This window comes from Notamacropus eugenii, chromosome 6, assembly GCF_028372415.1.
Source record: "Notamacropus eugenii isolate mMacEug1 chromosome 6, mMacEug1.pri_v2, whole genome shotgun sequence".
Classification (NCBI taxonomy): domain Eukaryota; kingdom Metazoa; phylum Chordata; class Mammalia; order Diprotodontia; family Macropodidae; genus Notamacropus; species Notamacropus eugenii.
The window spans coordinates 130,390,503-130,415,102 of record NC_092877.1 but is presented as its reverse complement, the minus strand read 5'-3'; positions in this window follow the sequence as shown (position 1 = coordinate 130,415,102).

The following is a 24,600-nucleotide window of genomic DNA, read 5'->3' as shown; positions in this document are numbered from 1 at the left end:
TATCACACCATTCTGAAAGAGGAGTCCAGTCCAATATGTGCCATACCTGCACACACAGACCTGAAACAGGCCTTAAGGGATTGCATCTCTGGAAGCTGTGGATATTTTCAGACTTTTGAACCCACATATGCCAAAGATAGCTTTTAAGGTCAGTGGGAAAGGTCTCTTACCTGAATGAGAGAGGAGCATGGTCTGGCTTCAGCCATAGGATGATGGCAGACAGTGCCACAGTGGTGGCTGCTTCTGAAGCTCTCAGCCTACAGACTGTAGGGTTATTGAGCAGAAGATCTGTGTTGCAATCCTAGGTAGTGAATCTGGGGTAGGTAAGAGTGCTACAATATAAGAGTTTGTGGCAGGAGTAGAGGAGAAATCCTTACAGTTCCAAGGCATAAAAGAGTGCTCATGGTTGCTCACAAAACAGATCACAGACCATAAGTGGAGAAACCAACTCTCCTTTGATCATGCCCCTTTGGAAAAACTGAAAATTAACAGGTGCCTAGAAATATCTCTGAAAATAGCTGCATAAAAACCCTTGCTTGGGGAAGTATACATTCCACTTAACAAAGAGCTCAAAAGTGAAGCAATTGACTAGGAAAATGAACAAATGGGGAAAAAAATCAGAGAATATAATCTTACTTTCTTAGTGAAAAAGCATTTACATACATCCATGGTGTCAAGAAAGATGAAAACATAAAACAAGTAAAAGACCAAGTCAAAATTATTGCATCCAAAACCTCAGAGAAAAATATGAATTGGTCTCAGGTCATGAAAAAGCTCAGAAAAGACTTTGAAAATCAAGTAGTAGAAGTAGAGGGAAAATTGGGAAAAGAAATGAGAATGATGCAATAAAATCATGAAAAACTAATCAAGAGCTTGCCAAAGAAGACACCTCTCCCAAATGCTGAAGAAAATAACACTTTTAAAATTAGATTAACCCAAATGGCAAAAGAGGTTCAAAAAGCCAATGAGGAGAAGAATGCCTTAAGAAGCACAATGGGTCAAATGGAAAAGAATGTCCAAACACTCACAGAAGAAAATTATTCCTTCAAAATTAGAATGGAGAAAATAGAAGTTGACAAGAAATCAAAAAATTATAAAACAAAACCAAAATAATGAAAAGAATAGTAGATGATGTGAAATATCTCGTTGGAAAAACAACTGAACTGGAAAATGCATCAAGGAGGAATAATTTTAAAATTATTGGACTACCTGGAAGCAAAAAAAAAAAAAAAAAAAAAAGCCTGGACATCATCTTTCAAGAAATTATCAAGGTAAACTGCCCTGATATTATAGAAGCAGAGAATAAAACACAAATGCAAAGAATCCACTGATCACCTCCTAAAATTGTTCCCAAAAGGAAAATTCCTAGGAATATTTTAGCCAAATTCCACAGTTCCCAGGTTAAGGAGCAAATATTGCAAGCAGCCAGAAAGAAAAAATTTCAAGTATTGTGGGAACACAATCATGATAACACAGGATTTAACAACTTCTATGTTATATTAAGGGAAAAGAGGTAGGATTAAAATAAAGAATTTGCCTAGCAACCTGAGCATAATACTTCAGAGGAGAAAAAGGAATTTCAGTGAAATAGATGACTTTCAAGCATTCTTGTTGAAAACACCACACCTGAATAGAAAATTTCACTTTCAAATACAAGAATCAAGAGATATATGAAAAGATAAATAGGACAGAGAAATCATAAGGGAATTATTAAATTTGAACTGTCTACATTTCTAAATGGAAAGATGATGTTTGTAACTCATGAGACCTTTCTCGGTATTAGGGTAGTTGTAGGGAATACACACACATACACACACACACACATACACACAAACACAGACACACACATATCTATGTATGTGTGTATATATGTATATATATTAACATGTATGCATATATACATATGCAGTGTATATGTGTGTATTGTATAAGAGGAAACAATCACACTGACTTTTCAAATGCATATTATTTAAATATATTGATTCATACATTATTATAGAATAAACTGTCTTAGGAGTTCATACTTCCTCTTTAATAATTTTCTCTTTACATTGGTCTCTTGAAGTTTTACTTATCTTTTTCTCTATTCAAGACTAATGTTTCACATTCATTGAATCTCCCTTGTTATGGGAAGCGTTCTTTACTGTACAATCCCATGATTTCAAGCTTTGCTCTCATTTTATTCCTTGTTGTCTCATAAGACCTTTGCACCAATGATCTGAACCTGACATATAGTAGATGCCTAATAATTACCTATTGATTATTTTCTTCACTATGCATCACTCTATATAAGACTTTCCATGTTACTCTGAATTCTTATTTACAATTCCATATTAATTAATCATGTATGTATTCTATTTGTATTACTTCTCTATTTTTATTTTGTTTCCAACTTTTTAATTATTAGAAACGAAGGTACTATATTTTCTTTTCTTCATTGTATTGCTCTCTCCTGGTTTTCTTTCTATTGACCACTCATTTTCAGAATCCTTTCTTGTTTCTTCCCCATTATCATACTCACTCATGAGTATCCCTCAAAGATCTGTTCTATGTCCTCTGCCTTTCCCTCTGTACTAGTGGCTCTTAAGTGTGTGTGTGTGTGTGTGTGTGTGTGTGTGTGTGCGTGCATGTGTGCGTGCTTCTGTCCAGGATCAATGGACCCATTTTTTCAGTCTAATAAAATTTATGGACACCTTAGAAAAATAAAATAAAATAAAATTATAAAAAGGAAAAAATATATATAGTAAAATAAAATCTGTTATATAAAAATAAACATGTATTTTTTCATGTGAGTAAATTGATGTCCTGAATGTTACCAATGCTTCCTGGGTAAGGATGTCCACTTCTATTCTGTCATTGGCAATTTCATTAGCTCACATAAGCATGGTTCACACATCTATATAGCCAGCCTGAGTTTCTCTTCTATACTCCAGTCTTACATCACCCACTGTCTCTGAAATATCTTGAATTGAATGTTACATAGGAATCTCAAAGATACCCAAGTGGAACTCATTAACTTTTTTTTCTAAACTCTTTTTCCCAAATTTTGTTTTATTTTTGATGGTACCACCATCTTCCCAGTCAATAGGGCTCATAGCATACTGTTTCCTTTCACTCTTCAATCTCATTCATTTGAATTTACAATCTTTTACTTAATCTTGTTATTTCCATCTTTAAAATATTTCTCTTCTCACACTTGGACCATAGAAATAGAATTTTTACTTTTTCTTTTCTCTCAAATCTTTATCTAATTTCCTGCTCACTGAATTACAGTGGCTTTGTGTTACCTCCAAGAGGAAATGCAAACTTTTTTGTTCAGTATTTAAAGTTCTTTATAACTAGTTTTCTATATTTTCTTTTCTATCTTTTCTATATTTACAGTGTTCTTATGCTTTCCTCTATGTACTCCATCATCAGTAATACTGGCCAACCTTAAGATCTTTTGTCTTTTTGATATGAAATAATTTGAAAATACTTCCTTATTGATGAAATCTTGAATAGAAAGATACTATGCCAAGAAATTATGGCCTGTAAGGTCTCCTTCAATTAATTGTTCAGAGAAGAGTGGGTACTGTTTTAGAACCGTAGTGTGGAGGGGTTTTTTTGTTTGTTTGTTTTGCTTTGTTTTTTTTGTTTGTTTGTTTTTTGTTTGTTTTTTGTTATATGTCTTCAGCTTCACCTACCCTTCCCCCTACAATGCTGTCTCATTAACATCTATGATTATGGAAGTCCACTTTAAATAAAAAAAAACCTCCATCCTATTTTTAATTTCTTTCCATTCTTTTTATAACAATTTTCTCCCTTGAAGAGATACAAAAATGGAATGAAATATATCAACACTAGAAAGCTGTAGTTTATATTTCATGAAATTATTCTTTTCTTTACTCTTTTCATCACCTCACCTTTGCTTGCCCTCCTGTACTCTCTGGGTACTGCTCTTCCCACATACATCATTTATTTTTCTTTTAGGCAATCAAGCATCAACAGACAAATTAGTTTTGCTTGCGTCAATCTCCTTCTAGATTTCAAACTCTAACGCAGTTACAATTCTTCCCTCTCCCAGTCATGTCTCTTGGTCAATTTATTTTATTTCTAATACTGCATTCTCCCATTCTTTCCTTGACTGGCTCAAATAAATGTGGAGTTCATTTCAATTCACTCTCTACTCCAGGAGTACCTCTTTGTTTGAATGAAAATCACCCATAGTATGCCAATTTCACGAAATGATAAATCTTTACCCTTCACCCCTTATCTGGGATTTTTCTTTATGAACAAAAAGCCCTAGGTCTTATCTTTTGTTTCCTTGGTCAGTCTAAGAAAAAACAAATGCTATAGGTTGTAGCATCTTCTCAAGGTTTAAGTATGCCAAGATAGTTATCATCACCTAGCCTTTTTAAACTATTCATGCTTCTTTTGCACATTACATTTGCATTTCAAAGATTCTGTTCAGCTAAATTTCTCAAAAGGAATGCTTGCAAGTCATAACCCCTGTTAAAACTCTTATTTTCTACTTCTACTAGTGGTGTAATGTTGTTCATTTTGTTTTTTAGCAAGTTAACCTTTGGTGTGATTTTGGGGGAGTTTTTCCATTTATGCTGTTCTTTGTTCTTCCTTTTCCTTTCCATTGTTAGTCAGATTTCAGTGATTTTACTAGAATTATTTTTCTTCCTTTTCTTTTTTGAACATTGAAAACATTTTTTTTTTTTGTCCTAATGGCTCTGGAGCTTGACAATGATAGTTTTGATGAGTTAACGTAAGGATTTCTGGCTAGTTAGGTCTTATGGATTTCCTCTGTACTTATCTTCTGATTCTAATATTCTTGAATGACTGTCATTTATAATGTCATGAAATAAGGCATTCAGGTATATTGTTCTATATTTTTTTCCAGAGAATCTAACATTTCTTAGGTTGCTCTTCTATGTACTGTCTTTCAGATATTTCAAATTATTAAAATCTCCTAACATTTCCATTATTTGTCTTTTGACTCTACTAATTATTCTTGGTGAATCATTTCATGACTATATTCTTTCATTCATTCCCAGTTTTGGAGTGCCTATTGCTTTAAGTGTTTTCTGGTGGGTTTTTTTTGTTGTTGTTATCAATTTACTTCTAGATTTTGTTTTTTAATTTCTTAATTCACTTGTTTTGGTTAGGCCTAGCAAGCACTCATAGTTGTGACAATCATTCCATTTGCTTTCATGGGTTATAGATGGCGATTTTTATTTGGGAGATAGCTACAGATTTTATTTAACCCTATAAGATTTCTTCATTATTTTAAGAACTTTATTTGCATTTTCATGTCTTTAGTCCCTACATCCATTTATTAACTTAAAATTTCTTCCCTTTCTCCTTTTTTAATGAATTTTCTCTCTGCCTCTCTCTGTGTGTCTTTCCCCTCATCTCTCTCTCTCTCTCTCTCTCTCTCTCTCTCTCTCTCTCTCTCTCTCTCTGTCTCTCTCTCTCTGTCTCTGTGTGTATGTGTGTCTGTCTGTCTGTCTCTGTCTTTCTCTCTCTCTGTTTCTGTCTCTCTCTCTCTGTCTCTGTGTGTATGTGTCTGTCTGTCTGTGTCTGTCTCTCTCTCTCTGTTTCTGTCTCTGGCTCTCTCTCTCTGTGTCTCTGTCTGTGTCTGTGTCTCTGTGTCTGTGTCTGTCTCTCTCTCTCTGTCTCTGTCTCTCTCTTTTTATTGCTCTCTCTCCCCTCATTTCAACCTGTTTAGAGGTGACAAGGTGGAATTTAACTCAGGAATTCAATCTCCCTACTAATCAGATAATTTCTTTTTTTTTAAACTTAATCATAAAACAAAAAAAAAAAATTATAAAATTTTCAATTGGATATCAAATTGTTCTCTGGTTATTTTTCCCAGAAGTTTTGTTATAATTTTTAGGTGATACTTGTGGTTCAGCTTCTTTGGTACTTGCAATCATTTATTTAAGCTCAGTTTTCTACTTATCACATAAAACTGAGCTAAGGACTCAATACTGAATGATTAACAATAGCAAATGTGTCTTATTTAGCTATTTAATAGTTGTTTATAACCTTTAATTTTAAGTGATAACATTGTTGCCTATCAAGCAAGTCAAAATAATTTTATAATTTTTCTATCTTTACACAGTACTTTGTGCAAAAACTGCTAATGATATTTGTATAAAACCACATATGTATTGTAAAGAGGTTCAAATGGAGTTTATGTCATATTTAAATGGCTTATAAAAGGAATTCATAATAAACATTGAGTTCTAATATGTAAAACTTTTTGGCACAAGGTGCTCAATTCAGATGATTTTGACTGAAATTAATACTCTGCTAAGGGAAATTAGAATAAGCACCTAGTTGGCATACACTCTAAAAGATTTTCTCACAATTGCATTTGCACTGATTTCCCACTAGTTATTCTCTCCAAATACTTTCTTTACTTTCAAGATTCTACTACAGATTGGTAACAATATTTGTTTTTTTCTTAATAAAAGAGCTTGAAGGAAGAAATTATCATGAAATCAATTTCTAACAATGAACATCCACTAAATAAATCATGTATTGTGATTATTTTACTAAGGTGAAATTAAGCTTTTGCTCTTCAACTGAAAATATAGGACACCGAACTGCATTTGGGGGGTTGAGGGATCTCAGATCTGATTGTCCTAGACCTAGTTTTCATTGGTAGTTTAGGTTCAATTATGGAAGTGAATGAGATACTCATTAAGTCATTAAATACTTATCAAAAGGAGATGTACTTAGCAGATGATAGATATTCAACAAGAAAGGAATTAAGGTAATCTTGAATTGAATGAACTGAGTAAGGTTCCTTTCCTGTGATGTCTATAATTTACCACCAACCAATCATCAGAAAACACCTGGAATTCTTATGTCTAGTTTGAATGTATGCCACAGGAAAGAATGTCAACCCCTGGAGATTTTCATCACCTGAGCCAATACATCAAGTCTTGTGAAACCAAGACAATGTCCAATTTAGAATCACTCATTTGTGCTCAAGAAAAGATCTAGGGACACAAAATCTGAAACTTATCAAGAATAATATATGTGCTCTCTCTGACATGTGCAAGAAGTAGTTTCTTCTATTGGAGTGAGGATGAATGTCTGAGGTCTGAACTATAGAGATCCCCTCATTGGAATTTGCAGAGGAAAAGTTGAAATGCCCAATTCCTATAATTATATTCAAGGTTTACTTCTTATGATCATAAAGAATACTCACCTCAATTTCTTTTTAGGAAATAGCCATTGGGAGTTTGCTTTATATTTAATTAAGTTTAGGGAACATCTCAGGGTAAGTAACTTCTTATTGTATAGGCAATACAGTAAGATGAGAATGAAGAAACATATAGGTGCACTTTCCCCTGCATCATCCATCCACCATTTAAATGAATTCATTCTGTTATAATCCTGTAGAGTAATAACAACTGCTCTGAATTCTATCTGACTCAGGCCAGTGCCCTAGTAGTATAGATCCCATCCATATTACATTGTAGAATGAGATGAGGATATTTAACAAGGATATCTGTCTATCTATCTGTCTATCTATCTATCTATCTATCTATCTATCTATCTATCTATCTATCTATCTATCTATCTATCTGTCTGTCTGTCTGTCTGTCTGTCTGTCTGTCTGTCTGTCTGTCTGTCTGTCTGTCTGTCTTTCTCTCTATTTATCTATCTATCTATCTGTTCGTCTGTCTATATTCCACACAACTTCAGATGATCCATCTAAATGAAGTTCCTTGTCTAAATTGTCCATTGTGGTCCACAAACAGACATTAGAGAGCACTTTAAGCTCCTCAGGGCTGTTTTGTACTTAGAATAATGGAAAGTGATTCAACAGCATGAAATTTTAGTTCCCTCAGCTAATTCAGTTCTCAAGGGTGGTTTAAATATCTTTAAAGGAAAAACTAACCTCTCTCGCAGTGGGGAAGGGATTATGGTATTGCTTCTATGCCAGAGGTCCATTAGTCTAATCCTCTACTTTTGTGAATGAGAAAACTAAGAAGTTGAGAGATTAAATCATTTGTCAAATGGATAAAAAATGGTAGTCCTAGGATTCAAATTCTAGGATTCAAAAAGTACCTTTCCCTAAATCCAACATCTTGTCACCCATATTGTCTACCTACATTTTTGTCTTCATGTTTAATAATAATTGTGAGGAACATTTTGATGATAATATGTAAATTACACTGTTAATAATGAAGATCATGTGCATATAAGAAAAAGAATAATTGTGTACCCTATGTGATGAGATATCTCAATAAGAAGGAATGATTTCTACCTGTTTACTTATGGCCTGAATGTCAATTTAAAGTAGAGGTGGAGTAGAGATTTAAGAACTAGAAAACTGAAATGATTAAAAAATTGACTGCATGTCTCTGAACAATGATTTTCGAACTCCTATGAGTTATATTCAGACTTCAGGACACTTCAAAAGAAGATAGAGAGTTGAAAAAGAAAAGAGTATTCCACAAACAAATCCTGACTTGTAAGAACTTCTTTGCCTCAGTTTCAGTGACAGTGGGCAACAGTTGCGAACTGGTGGATCAAAGGCATGAGGGGAAAAATGCCTGAATAATACTGTCATGTTACTAGATAATATTTTTCAGAGCCTTGACAATAGGAGTGAAGGACTTTAAATTGGATGCAAAGTCGTGTTTCACTACTTGGTTTAGAGATTGAAATTATAAACTGTTTTTTTTTTTTTTTGGTTCTTACCTCCACATCCTGTGGGATTGGTAACAGATATATCAAAATATGTGGCTTCATTCATCTGATTTCCTGATTTTTGAGCTACTACATCAAGAAAAAATCAACAGAAGCCTACCTTCTTTGTAACTATGATTTGCATTTTCCCGGTGCATTTTCTTTCACAGATAATTTTATTCATCCATCTATTTATTTAGCCATTCACTCATCTATTTATTTATGTGTTTGTTTATAGAAAATTGAAGCAAACAGTGATGATTAATATTATTTTAGTACTGGGAAATATTAATGCCCTCATGTCATTTAAATGTTTATGCACTCACCATATGATTACAAAACTCTAGAGTTGAAGAATCTTGAATATCTAGACTTGAATTTATTCTCATAGGCATTAATATGGAAGTCAAAAGCTATTAGCTAGGTGGTGTAGTATGCAGAGTGTTAGAACTGGGGCGAGAATGACCTGAATTCAAATCTCACCTCAGAATATCATAGATTATGTGATCCTGGACAACTCATTTGACCTCTTTTAACTTCCATTTTCTCATCTGTAAACTGGAACAATAATAATATGTACCTCACAGAATTGTTTAAGTAAAAAACAAACTATAAATGCTAGCTTATTAACAGTATTAGTGTATATGCATTATTTAAATAGATTAACAGGGAAGGCCCATTGAAAAGATGAATGAAAATGTAGTCTGTCAGTCTGAGTTCTGGCTTGGTCTTTCAGAAACTTACAATGTTCTCCTAATAATTTCCCTAACAGACAATGTTCTTTTCATGGAATTAAAGATGCGACACAAGTTGGATTCCTGCTTCTGACATTTCATGGTTCTGTAACTATCATTAAATCACAACCTCTCTGAGATCAAGTTCATACATTTCTAAAATGGAGATAATACAACTATCTCACAAACTTGTAATTACAAAAATAAGATCAAGCTTATAAAGTATTTTATTAAATTTGAAGCAATATTTAAATATCAGTTATTATTAAATTAATAAGAAGTTAAATCTCATTTATCTTTCTATCTATCTTTTGAGATTAGCATTAATTTAAACTTGGGGAAAGGTTTATATTCCTTTTAAAACAATATGTCAGTGTAGCACTAAAAAGATTTTGAGATGAATGGAATATTTTCTCTCAGAAAAACTGCTGCCCAGTAATGGGATATAGTACCTGGAAATGATCTAGGTAGAATTAGAATTTTGCTGTCTATATTCCTGGGCTCACCCTTTCCTGTGACCTCTTGAGTCATAACACTAATTTTTAATTAAGAATTTTTTTCAGTATCTAGTGATTATGCTTCCATTTCCCTTCTTTTCACTAATATTACTAGTATTATATGAGCAAGACCTCACACAATCTTGATTGCCACCCCAGCAGGCACTCTCCTTGAACTCCATCACTGGCTGTTTATTAATGCTAGCTTGTTTGTTCTCTATCAAGGAAATTTCAATCTATAAAGTTACGTTCACAGACAAGTCGATTTTAATTAATTCTTCTAAGTTCATTTTGTGAGACATTGATATGACATACCATTAAAATGAAACATATAAGAACTACTTCGTCTCTTTTATCATCTAATTAAAACAAATCCAGAATCACAAATCTGGGGTATGGTTTGACCTATGAAGATTAATGATATTTATTACCCAAACTTTTGATTAGAAAAACAGCATTGCTTGCTTATGTAATCTTATCATATCTTTAAATAAGTTGAAAGCAGGAATACCACTGTACAAACTGAATCAATAGGCATAAACCCTCTTCTTCTCCCAATTCCATCAGTGGCTATCTCTCAGATTTTGTTCATGGTGTTTCTATAAGATTCCTAAAGCAAGCAAACTAACAAAAGTGTTATTTTACAGTCCAGACGGGCACTCATATAAGATGTATATTTTCAAAAAGCAATAGGAATTTAGCCTCTACTGGGAGAATAGCTGAGGAATCATCAAATAAGGCAGCTGTCTGATTACCAAATTAATATTAACTAAAATACATCATCCATATAAAAAATATTGGGATTAGAACAGTTTACTTTCCAGGGATGCAATAAATAGGGAAAACAACAATTTGTAATTTCAGTTCCTCCTCCCCCCACCTTGAGACTAATGTGCCTTTTAAAAAATATTATAGATACATAAAATTTATATTACATTCTTGTTCCTATTTACCAATGTGAGCCTATAGACATATCATGCCAAAACTAATGAGTGGCATTTTCAATAGAATTCTGACTTTTTCCCTTTATCTGGTTCATTTTAGGTGTTTAGAATATAAAGGTTTCATTTACTATGACAATCTTAGAGATTTTATTCTTAAAAATATTTTATTGTTATATTTTGTTTTTGGTTTGAATTAGCAGCTGCACACCAAAACAGGCAATCCATCTCTCAGTCTTCATAAGACATATTTCCCCAAAGAAGTTGATCAAAATGACCCAACAGAGCCATTGTTGACTGTTAGTAAATGTCATTTAATTTTCAACTTTTGCAATTTATTGTTTAGCAAAAGATGTGGACTTTAACATGGATGATTTGATACCAAAATGTCAGTTATTTGACTTGGGCTTTGTTGCTATTTAGTTATATCATTATTTGTACTTTTGTAATTATTGCATATGGAACCAATAAAATCCAGTGGATAGAGGATTAGATTTGAAATGAGAAAGATTTTTGCTCTGGTCCTATATCTGACATCTATTAGTTTTATCATCATGAGACAAGTCATTTAACTGTTCAGTGCTGATAAATTATGTGACTCTCACATATAGATGGATTCCTACTCTATGCAAATGTTAGCACACTAACTATATCCTAGGTTCAAAAGAAGAAAAACTTATCCCACAGCTAGTAATGTTATTTTGACTACATTTAAAATAGTTTGAATCACTTTATACAAGGTTTCCCATAATTCCATTAATTCTTAATATTTTTCATTCCTTTTAATAAAGAATCACTAATGTTTTAGAGTTGGAGTGGATTTCAGTGATGATATAATTCAGGGTTGTTTTGAGGATCAAATCAGATAATAATTGTAAAGCATATAGCAAAGTTGCTAACAGAGTAAACAGTATATAAAGGTCCATTATTATTATATATACGTATATAGAAATGTGTATACATATATACCACATAATATATTTGTGTACACTATGCATGCATATCAAATTGTACATATACATATGTATACATACATACATTTACATATATATGCATGCATATATAAAGAAATGCAGAGAAAACTAAACAGTTTGTTGGAAAGTGGCTCAGACATATATCTTGTACTACATATCACAATAACAACAAAGGGATTAAAATATGATTAAAATCATATCACTGAAACCTTAAAGGGAAGAGATATATGTGGAAAGAGGCAGAATGACTCCATAGGATAAGCACTAATTAAAGAATGCTGAACCTGGAATTATGGGAATGTAACATATGACTGCCTCTAAAATGTTTATAAAATGTGTCTATTACCTTTAAGATTAAGTGACTGTGGAATGTCATATAGTTTATCTATATTATATATGCACAGGTTTCAATAGATTAGTTCAAATATAAAAAATGTATTGAGAAATGCCAAATATAAAATTTTACTTTATTCATTCTCTAATTTCTGGGGTTTTTCTTTAGCTTTTTATAAGGCATTTTCCTCAGTCTGACAGAGTCCTTTGCATAAGTTGGTGATGTTCTCTTTTTTCTCTGTATTATGTATTTCATACATGTAGCTTACACAACTCAGGAGTGTTCCTATCCGCTAAAACATGGAGAAGAACTCAACTTTCAGGAATCTTTATATTTTGGCTTAAAATTATTCATGACAGTTTGGAGTGATGTCTCAGACAACTCTGTCCTGAATAGAACACAACTACTGATCTTTCCCAGCCAAGAATGAGATGTGGATTGGGGCAATGTTCTTTGATCTCCTACAAATGCATGAGTGAAAACAGAATAACATACTGCTTTGCCTCTTTTCAGTTACTTGAATGGAGAAGCAGGAATGGATTTCTCCATAGCCACAACCTTAAAAATCAAGACAAAAAGTCATTTCCATTTGATATATTAAACAAATTTGCAAACCACAGAAATTTTTATTTTTTAATTTATCCAGAGCACAATAATGAACAACCTATAAGTCAAACATATTGACTAGAAGAGACAGAATTAAGTGATAGCACATTTGAACTGTTTCAAGATTAATATTTGGTAATATAAAGCTATAATCCTGTCTCAGTAGATTCATATTAATATTTGTAAAAATATATATAAAAGGCATTTTTTTTAGTAACATTGGACATGACTGCATTTGTGACATATTAGATGTTTTATTCTATCTCAATTAAGCAAAACAACAAGTAGAACTATTAATGCAAATTAATGATCTTGAATTACAAAACTATGTAATAAACACTCCCAAATGATATTGTTCCATTTGAATTGAATTTGTAAAAAAATACATATATACATAGAACCTATTCATTGAATTTAGTGGTTAAATGATAATGTTTTTGTAAGAACATGGATGGGAAACAATTAACAATTAAGCAATTAAGAAATGCTAAGTCAATTTTCAGTACTAGATAATGAAACTAATTGAAATCTTATGTTATATTGCAACATACTTCTGTGCAGGTCATTTTCTGTTGCATCTGTGCTGAGAAAAATTGATGATGGGCTCTCAAAGACTTGCAGCCTTGTAGAGCTCCAGCTTTGAACAATCTTTCCAAGGTAAAAAGGATTTGAACATAGTTGAGATGAAGGACCATGCTTTTTGTCTGGGTACCATCAATTAACGGCTATCAAAGTTCATCACTAGAAATTTCATCACTTTTAAATTTTTATTTCCAATTAATGAAATTAACTCCCCCTCTCCTTTGAAAAATAAAGGAAGAAAGATAAACCTTTAAACACATAGAGTTAAGCAAAATATATTCGAACAAAATATATTCCTTTGTTAGCCTTTTTCAAAAATACATATACAATTTCTTACGCATATACACATATGCACACATTCCCAACTCATACACACACACACACACACACAGACACACACACATACACACACACACACACACACACATATATATATATATGTATATACATACGTATACACATACGTATACACACATATAATTCTGCACCCTCAGTCCACAACTTTTCTGTCAGGAGGTACATAGCCTGGGGATGTTTCTTCTGTTAATGGTTTTTTCAGACCTAATAAGAAATCTAAAGACCTGAAATACAATCACAGCTCTCTTATATTTTGTCCAAATTTGGACAGACCTTTGGACTTCCATGATATATTTTATTCATTAATAAAAAAAGAAATAGAACTATTGAATCCTTGAAGTTCTTTCCAGTTCCAAATATATTGTCCTATTATACTTTGACTATAGAATTAGTACAAAATATCATGCATACACACAAACACAAAATACTACCATCACTACCAGCATTACCACCACCAATATTCAGGCAGTGGCTTGTATCTTAATGTATGACCACATGATTTCTTTTGAGGCTGGCTACATGATGTTGTTGATCAGTACATGGAATGAGGAGATTCTAACTTTGAATCACACCTCAGGAACTAGCTATGCAGTGTAGTGTCCATGAATAAATCACTTAATCACTTTGTGTATCTCCAATATATAAAATATGCATAATAATACTGGGGCTATCTTGTTATTGTGATAATCTATGTACCTACTTATGTACCTACTTATCATCTATGTATCTATCATCTGTACAAAATCCATATATTACAGAAAATCTAATGTATGTATGTAATCTCATATGTGTATACACAATCTCATTATATAAGCTACCATTGGAATCAGTCTCATACTTATTAATTGTAGAATTGGTCATGTTTTACAGAAGGCAATGAGTTTCCTTATAACTAGAGTTGTGCAGGATGCATTGGAGAGGAAGTTATTGTTCAAGGACAGTACAAATTCAGTGGTTTATGAGGTCCCTTCCAACTCTGAGATTCTGTGATTTTAGGAAAAGTTGACTTGGCCAAAAGGAAAGTAAAAAAAAAAACAAAACAGTGCTACTCTTAGAAACATTATGTAAACATTCAAGGGACAACACATATCAAAGTGGGTGAACATCTCAAGTTGTTTTTTTTCTTATTTTCACAGGTAGTATTCAAGTTATTACAGTGAATATTTTGACATACTATGCTTTTGAATTCAATGCTACACATACACACATACACATACGTAGACACATTTATGTACAAAGATACATACATGAATGTATCTTTGTACATAAATATATGAGCATGCACAGGAGTGTGTGTACATGTCTTTTAAAATCCTCATACCTTTATTTTATTTTGAAAATAGCTCTAGGGGTGACCGAGTAATCTGTATTTCTGAACAAGTAAAAAATCATTTTGTAAGTGCTTGCTATGTGCTAAACATTCTGCCACAAGTGCTGTGAATACAAATACAAAAAGAAAGGTAGCCGCTGCCCTTCTGAAACTTAATGAATGAAGACAACACACAAAAGGGAGTTGTAAAAGTGGAAGAAGACACGTGGAAGAGAAAGTAAAGGTAGCTTACACTGGAGCATGGTAGAGCAATGCCTTTGGAATTGAATTAGTTTTGAAGCTTGGAAAAGAATGAAGACATGGTTGACCAAGGACCTCTCATTACAATGGAGTCTCTAGAGGGAACCAGCCACTCAGAGGGAGATGTTGCAGCTGCAGGAGTACTTCAAATATAAGGAATAGTGCAGGAGTGGAATGAGGTAGCACAATGGAGAGCTTTCTGTGGTATGATAGAAAAAACCTTGTGGAGATAAATCAGCAGAACATTACAATAAATGCATACTGCCAACATTTGGGCAAGACAATTGTTCATACAACCAGGAGAGGCCTTTAGTAATACACATAAAATCATTACACTGGCATGCAAATACTTTCAAGATTGGTTATACTGAAGCGACATTTATTACAGATATATATTCTCATCAGGTAAATGGTGTTTAACAAAGTCCATTGCACTTAAGAAACATTTGAAGTACCTACTATGTGCAAATCACTGTGCTACAAATAAGAAATTATCAAGAAAAAAAGGAACACTCCATGGCCCAAACCAAAAAAGAAGCAAATAAAAAAATCCTTTTCTTGGATGATGGGGAAAAGAGTCAAACATTTTATGCACAAAGATAAGTAAGCATATGAAATAAACAAGAGCTGACAAAGTAATATCAAAAGGGAAGGAGTATTAATGGAAGGATCAGGGAAGGCATTAAGGGAGAGGTGAAGCTCAATAGGTGTTTTCAAGGCTGAGTCAAAGACAGAGCATCTTGAACACCCTGGAGACTCTCTAAGCTGTTGTTTGTCCTTCATTCTCAGGAAGGTGATGCAATGACTTGCAAATTAATTGGATTTCAGTGTGGGAGAGTTATATAAAGTCACTGGCCTCACTTTTTCCTCCAGAATGTGAGAGAAGTACTCACTCTAGAAACAACAATACTCTTTGTGAAGCCAGGAAAGTTCTTATTATATTTATTTTACATTCATTCCAAATAAATGCATAGCTCCCTAATGGAGTACGCTTGCTTAGAAAAATGGAAATTCCTTTATGCTGCTCCCAATTGGAATTTCCTGCCCCACATCTCATTGGTCAGCATTTCAGTTTTCACAGACTATCTAAAAACACCTAAACCTCACCCCAAATTAGGTCTATGTTCCTGCTATATTTCTCATTTTCTTTATACTTTACTTAGTAAAAGAATGGCATGCCATAAATTTTTTAAAGGAATTGTCTCAGTTGATAAAAGGCAGAACCCAGGATATTTAAGTTTCCTTCACTATTAACATAAGAAGAATTCCAATATTCAAAACAGTGTAGTGAAATCAAATTCTTCTCAGGTCTTTAGTGCTGTGGATTTTATTCAAAGTAGGAAGAAGGAGGCTCCCCAAGATATTCCCTATAATCCATTTTTTTTCCTGCATTTCAAAGTAGATCAAAATTTTTTGGTTTATAATTACATATTTTTTGCTGAAGCAAAAGTTTGATTCATTTCTTACAAGAGCCATCTGGATCTAGTAGCTAGATATAAAACAGGACAGCTAGAGATGGCCCCAGGCACTGTGAGAGACTCGGGCCTTTTTAAGCTAAAGTCTTTCCCACGTCCAGGCTTCACTGAGCCAACACCTGTTAAGGGTTATGAAAGGAGATAAAGAGTGGCCTCTCTTTACCTACTCAAAAAAACCAAAGCAAAACCAAAACCAGAACAGTCTCACATCAATGTGGGAGGGGAAGACCCTCAGGAATTCTCACCCAACAGACACAACTGCTATTTACATTTACTCTGAGTCAATCTGAGCCCAAACAATGACCACTAGGTATATGCCTTGGGCTGGGATGTAAGATTGGCCAATCTATGAGAGCCAGAGTGAATTGGGTTTAAGGTATACTCCTCAAGAAAGAAATCTAGCCAGTAAACTGTACAACACCTAGAGAATTTTCAGTGAACAAAAGGTAAGTTCTTATGGGAACAGCAACCACTGTTAAGGGTATGGTACTGAGTGGGATAGGTTTAGTGAAGACTTCTCAGATTGTAGTTCTTCTCCCAGGGGTGAGGTAAGACTGAGAGGCTCAAGGTTACTATATTTTTAGAACAGAATAATTCCATATAAGGATATAAAACTGTGTAGTACATTAGGGTCTCAATGATTGGATAAAGTTTACCTAATTCTTCAATGTCTTCATTTCAAAAGGGATTGGTTAGATTTTGTGTCTAGAATGTAAGATCATATTCTCAGCTAATGAGAATAATGGTCAGTGGGGGGGAGGGACTTGCGTTAGAGTTTATATAAATCACTGCCCTTTCTTTGTCTTCGGCTCTCCTACTCCAGGTGAACTGCTGTAGGATTGTCCAGATTCTCGAGAATCGAATAAATCTCTTTTCTGTCATCACCTTGAGAGGCCTCTGAGTAATTGATTTATGTAGGGACCTGAGCCATCCCACACAGTACCCTATGTTGACAGAGGGAGAGGAAGGAGGGAAGGAAGAGAAGGACCAAGAAGGGGAGAGAAGGGAAGTGAATAGAAGAAGGAGGAAGAAAAAGGAAGGGAGAAAGAGAGGAAAGGAGGAAGGGAGGAGATGCATTGCCAACTTGAACTGGAGAGCTGAGTTCCCAAAGGGGTAGCCCAAATTACCCAAAGTTAAAAGTATAGAGAAGAGAGATAGAATCTATGCCTGGAGTAAGGTTATCAGGCCAGTTTTACTAGAGTAGGAGGAGTAATGTGAAATAAAACTAGAAAGGCATATCACAGCCACATTGTGGAAGACTTCAAGCATGAATTTGAGGAATTTGGATATTATCCTAGAGGCAATAAAATAAAATGCAACTAACATTCTCAAAAATAAATATTGGTCATTCTATACTAGTACCCTAAACTCATAGGCTTCCCTCTAAAAAACTACTTGCCAACCAAATAAACCAGATAAATAAAATTCAAAGACATACAAAATAATTCCATTTTTCTTCTAATTCTTTTTGTGGTTTGAATCTCTGCTTGCAGGTATAATCTGTTCTTTATTGAAGGCAGATGTGTTCTTTTTGCCTTGTGATGAGTTTTAGACCAAGGTTTTTGTGGAGAAATGCTAGTGAAAAGGGGACAAGATGGACACAAAGAAAAACAATATTTCGTGAATAGTTTTACAGACTAAAACTTTTTTTTTTAATTTTGCATTCTAAGAACTTTTGAAATTGATTTCCAAGCTATCCTGATTTCTCTCATAAACATAACAAAGTTTCAAGGTATTTGAAATTAAAAGAAAACTCAGCTCACTCTCCCTCCTCTAATAAGCTCCACTTCACTTGACTTACATTACACAACTTACCTTCTATTATGATAGGGTACTGCTTCTAGTCACCTTAGCTTCTAGTCATTAACTTAAAATAAATGGCAGCCTGAGACTCATTCCAGCTGTGAAATGTGACTCTTAAGAGGTATTCAATTAATCATTCTGTCTTTACACAAGGTAAAGTTGGTGCATATTCAAATTTACTTTGTGATGAGTTAGCTATTGATCAGGAAAAGCTTAAGAGGTAGCATGTTCTAGAAATACTTGCCCTTCCAAAATGAAAAAGTTCTTTACTCTCTAAAATTACCTTGGAGCCATGGACAAAATATCTTCCTTTACTAGTATGAGAATCCTAAGAAAAAAATTGCCTGCAGCTCATATTATTGTGAGCTTTAGGATCATAAAGTCATATAATTAAAACCAAGACTTTAAAACTATCCAGCCCAACTTTATCATTTCACAGATAAAGGAAATGAAATCCAGAAAGTTGAATCCAAGGTCATTGGAAAGAAAGTGAGAAATTCAGGAAAACTAGTCTTTTTAATACCATGCAAGAATCATTCTTCTTTCCTAAAATGTTAGTTTCATAATTTCTAGCAATTAATAGTAGTTAATAGGCAGATAAATGGACATGCTGAGCAAAAATTATACATATATAATATACATACATAAACACACATATATACACACACATACATTTACACACATATACATGCACACATATTAGTATATATAAACATAAATAAATAAGATCTGACAAGATATATATGTATACAAAGTATGCATATGCTTATAAATACATATAAGTATGTATTAGCTTTGCTTCATTAGACTCTTAGGTATGCTAATTCCCACATTACTATTATCTACATGTGTATCCCTTGAATTAATCATAAAAATATTAGTATAGCAATTCATGTGGTACTTTAAATTCCACATAATGTTCACTTTAAGTTCCATTGTTTCAGTTGTATATATGATACATGTCTATACAGTTTTAGAATACTGTGATATGCATAGAAATTTCTTAGGTCAATTCTTGCGCTTGACAGAAAAAAGGAGGAAACTGTGGGCCAAAGAAGTTATGACTTCTCCAAAGTCACACAGAGGTGACAGAACACTAGGACTTCAGTCAGACTTTTGCTTCACAATTAGAAGGGAGTTTTAGAGGCTCTTTTGTTCAGTTCATTTTAAAGAAGAGAAAGCTGAGATACAGAGAGCGTTGATTTTCCCATACTGATGCTGACACATAACAAATATCAGTTTAAATTCAAATCCAGTTCCTCTGACTCTAAATCCAGTCTGCTTTACTCCTTCTTCCCTGCATAAATGTATTATATTCCTTACACAAAATGCTGTCTTGTTACGTAGGCGACAGTGAATCATTGCTGCAACATACCAGTGGTAAAAGCAATATCCTATTCCTTGCTCCCATGCAAGTTAGGCTAGTGACCAGCCCATCCTTTCTCCCCTAATCTTTTCCAGTGACATGGCAGTCTAGTACCTTCTACAGAGAGAGACTGGTTGAAAATAATGGACAATTCATGTAAGGGATTAAACTCAGTTCAATCAACTCAAAGTGTTCTCATTTTCTAATCTTGTTGATTTTATTATTCTGTGCCTAAATAAATTGTTGGTTGCTCTTACTGTTAAATGTTGAATGACCTATGATTGTCTCATTATGTTCCAATATGGAGCCTAAGTTATGAAAGAGCTGACCTTAGTCAAGTTCAACCAATAACATTTGATGTAGTTCTGCAGTGCAACTGAAGAACATTCTCATTGAAGCAGAGGATAGGCATTGCAAAAGAAGATGAATTCTGATTGGCCTTCATCCTTCTTTTGTTGCCTTTAGATATAGTAGTTACTTTTTGAGAGGCCCTCACCACCTTTGGGAGATTAGGGAGTAAACTCCCTGTGACCATTCAGCAAGGAGAAACAAATGCTTGCTGATTTGTTCTGTGACCTCAAGAACTGTAGACCTTGAAGATAATTGCAGTAAACTGTCTTTTAAACCTACAAGTAGTGTTTTTATAAAAAAGGACAAATACAGAAGAAAGAGAACCTCTCTCCCCCTTCTCAGACTTTTCATTCTTCTGTATTTTTTTTTCCTTTTTCATGAAGGAGAAATGGCTTCTAGTTCCCCCAGTTTCCTGAATCTCACCAGGAAATCTCCTAGTAGAACTAAAAGGCTTAAGTAAACAGGTTGGAAAACCAAGCAGGTGTATGAGGTGTTCAAGGACAATCAGCACATTTGGTATGAGTTTGCTCAGTCCTTTTCAGGACATTATGTGCTTTTGGTGTCCACCTACCACCCAACTCTCACCTGCGGTTATAAGAACCTGTAGCGTATGCCCTAGACATATCCCGGTAAAATGGTCTTGGCAGACAGACTAAACCAGGTGGAGAGCAACTGACAGACCTCAAACCTCTTGGTGAGTTAGAAAGGTGTCTACCACAAGCATTTGAAGATTTCCTTTGGGGGAGTGGGTGGATGAGAACAACTCAACTTGTTCCAATTACCATGAAGGCAGCTAAAGCAGAAACTATGGGGTGCTTAGAATTTTATCAGATACCAGAGACACCATCCACTGCATCTTGGATCATTACTTCTCATACTCACTTCTGTCTTGCCAATGAATTTCAATGACTGGAAGAAAGAGTGAGACTGATAACTTTGCGCAACTTTGCCTCGATTAAAACTAAGGTGCTTAAAACATCAAAACATCATCCCATGATGTAATTTTTCCTTTTTGAAAATGAAGGGTAGGATGCATAGAGGGGTGGAGCCAAGAAGGCGGAGTGAAAGCAACAACTCACCTAAGCTCCTGGAAAAACTCCTCTGGATATCTCTGGGGGGAGAGTCTGACCAGACTTTGGAGGTGTAGAATCCAGCGGGAGACGGACTTTGACGGATTCGGAGCCCAGACTGGACTGGAGGGTCCACGGGAGGGATCTGTTCCGCGGGGGTAAGACCCCGGCGCACAACGCAGCGCGGTCAGCGCGGCAGGGCGGAGGGGACCCGAGGGGCCCGAGAGTGGCGGGCGAGACCAGCGGAGCAGGAGATAAGCCAGGCCGAGCCAACGATATCAGTGCAACAGCCCTTGAAATCTTCAGCCTAAAAATGGGACTTCAGTGGGTCACTACTTGAACATCCAGGAGCTGGGATGCCGGAGTGATCAGTAAGTGCTCTCCCCTCCCCCCCGATGACAGTGAGGGAACCATAAAATTCTTCCCCAGATTAATCCTGGATCAGTGGGAACAGCAGAAGGGGGCAGGTGGCCTCATAACACCAGAGGCTGGAAAAGTGGCAAAGGGGGATTCTTCCTACGGTGGCGGAGGCTATCTGGAGGGACAGACAACCCAGGACAGAGAAAATTCGCACTGAGACCCAGGCAAGCCTCAGCCCGGGAGATGAGCCCCAGGAGGGGCGGGAACACGCATTAGCATCTAGGCGTGCCCCAGCCCTCCAGGGGAAAAGGGAAGAGAGTAGGGAAGCTGGGATCACCATCCCTCTACCTTGCCTTTGCCTCAGGTCAGCTGAGGAGATATCCTGAGACCAGATCACCCCTCCCACACACCTATCAAGCTAACCCCAGGGTTGATCTGGGAAACAACAACAACAACAACAAAAGCCTGCTTTTAGCCTAGACAAACATCAACTCAACTTAAAAGATCTGTATCTTCTGACTGAAAGAACCAAAAGCTACAACACTCAGCCAACATCATGAATCGGAAAAAGCAGACGAAAAGTGAAAAAACCATATAATCTTTCTATGGGGATAAGGACCAAAACACAAACACCAAAGAGGTCAGAGCTGAGACTGTACTTCCATCTGAAACCTCAGATGGGACTATGAATTTCTCGCAAGAACAACTAGATTACCTGGAATGTCTGAAGAAGGATATAAAAGAAAAACTGGCCAATGATTTTAAAACTATAAAAAAAGAATTCACTGATGAGAACATCAATCTGAAAAAGAAAATTGAAGAAATGGAAAAGGAAGTTCAAAAATTAACTGGAGAGAATAATTCCCTAAAAGGAAGAGTTAATCAAACGGAAAAGGAAACTCAAAACCTAATAGGGAAAATTGATCAGATGGAAAAGGAAACCCAAAACCTAACTGGGAAAATTGGTCGAATGGATAAAGAAGTACAAAAATTAAATGGAGAAAATAGCTCCTTAAAGGGAAAAATTGGTCAGATGGAAAAGGAGATGCGAAAGCTAACTGAAGAAAACAATACGATCAAGATTAGAATTGGGCAAGTAGAAACTAATGACTCAATGAGGCAACAAGAATCAGTCAAACAAAATCTAAAGAATGAAAAGATAGAAGAAAATATAAAATATTTAATTGGAAAAACAACTGACCTGGAAAATAGATCCAGGAGAGAAAATCTAAGAATTATTGGCCTGCCAGAAACCGATGATGAAGAAAAGAGTCTGGACAATATCTTCCAGGAAATCATCAAGGAAAACTGCCCAGAAGTACTAGACTCAGAGGGCAAAATAGTCATCGAAACAATCCACTGTTCCCCACCGGAAAGGGATCCCAAACTCAAAACCCCAAGAAATATAGTTGCCAAATTCCAGAGCTATCAAGTGAAGGAGAAAATACTACAAGCAGCCAGAAAGAAACAATTCAAATATCAAGGTCACACAGTCAGGATCACACAGGACCTTGCAGCTTCTACATTAAAAGATCGAAAGAATTGGAACCAAAATTCCATAAGGCAAAGGAGTTGGGACTTCAACCAAGGATCAACTACCCAGCAAAGTTCAGCATAACGTTTCAGGCAAGGAGAAAGTCATTCAACGAAATAAGGGATTTCCAGAGCTTCCTGACCAAAACACCAGAACTCAATAGACAATTTGATCTTCAAATGCAGGTCTCCAGAGAATCATAAAAAGGTAAACAGAGGGGAAAAAACAAAAACAAAAATTTGCAACTCAATTAGGGCAATCTGTTTACCTCCCTATAAGGGAAGATGATACCTGTTAATCTTGAGAACTGTGCAGCTATTATGATAAAAGGGATATATGTAGAGGGAACGGGCATAAAGTAAATGATGTCATGTCAAAAATATAATTTAAGTATGAGAAGGGAATGTAATAGGAGGTGTGGAAAGGGGGAAGCAGAAAATGGCAAATTATATCACAGGAAGAAGTACAAAACTATAGTAGAGGGAAGGAGGGGAGGGAGATGAGCATTGTTTGAGAGGTACTCTCATCTGATTTGTTCAAAGGAGGGAACAATAATCTTAAGTAGATAATCCTAACTAGCTCTATAGGTAGTAGGAGGGGAAGGGGGAAGAAAGGGGAGGGTGGCTAAAAGGGAGGAAAGAAGCAATAAGAGTAAAGGGGACTAAAAGGGAGGGGGGCTAAAAGAAGGAGGGGAAGGCTGCAGGAGGAGGGGGAGAAAAGTGAATACTATTGAGGAGGGGAAGGGAGCCGGGAGAGTTAAAAGCACAAATGGTGGGAAAGAGGGTGGAGGGAAATACACAGATTGTAATCATAACTGTGAATGTGAATGGGATGAACTCTCCCATAAAACGGAGACGGATAGCAGAATGGATTAAAAGCCATAATCCAAAAATATGCTGCTTACAAGAAACACATTTGAAACGGGGGGATACACATAGGATAAAGGTCAAAGGATGGAGCAGAATATATTGTGCCTCAGCTCATGTAAGAAAGGCAGGAGTAGCAATCCTAATCTCAGACAAAGCAAAATCAGAAATACATCTAATCAAAAGGGATAAGGATGGAAACTATATCCTACTAAAAGGCACCATAGACAATGAAGCAATATCATTACTAAACATGTATGCTCCAAGTGGTATAGCATCCAGATTCTTAGAGGAGAGGCTGGGGGAGTTGAAGGAAGAAATTGATAGCAAAACTATACTAGTGGGGGACCTCAACCTCCCCCTCTCTGAACTCGATAAATCCAACCTCAAAATAAACAAGAAAGAGGTTAAGGAGGTAAATAAAACTCTGGATAAGGTAGATATGATAGATCTTTGGAGAAAATTAAATGGGAATAGAAA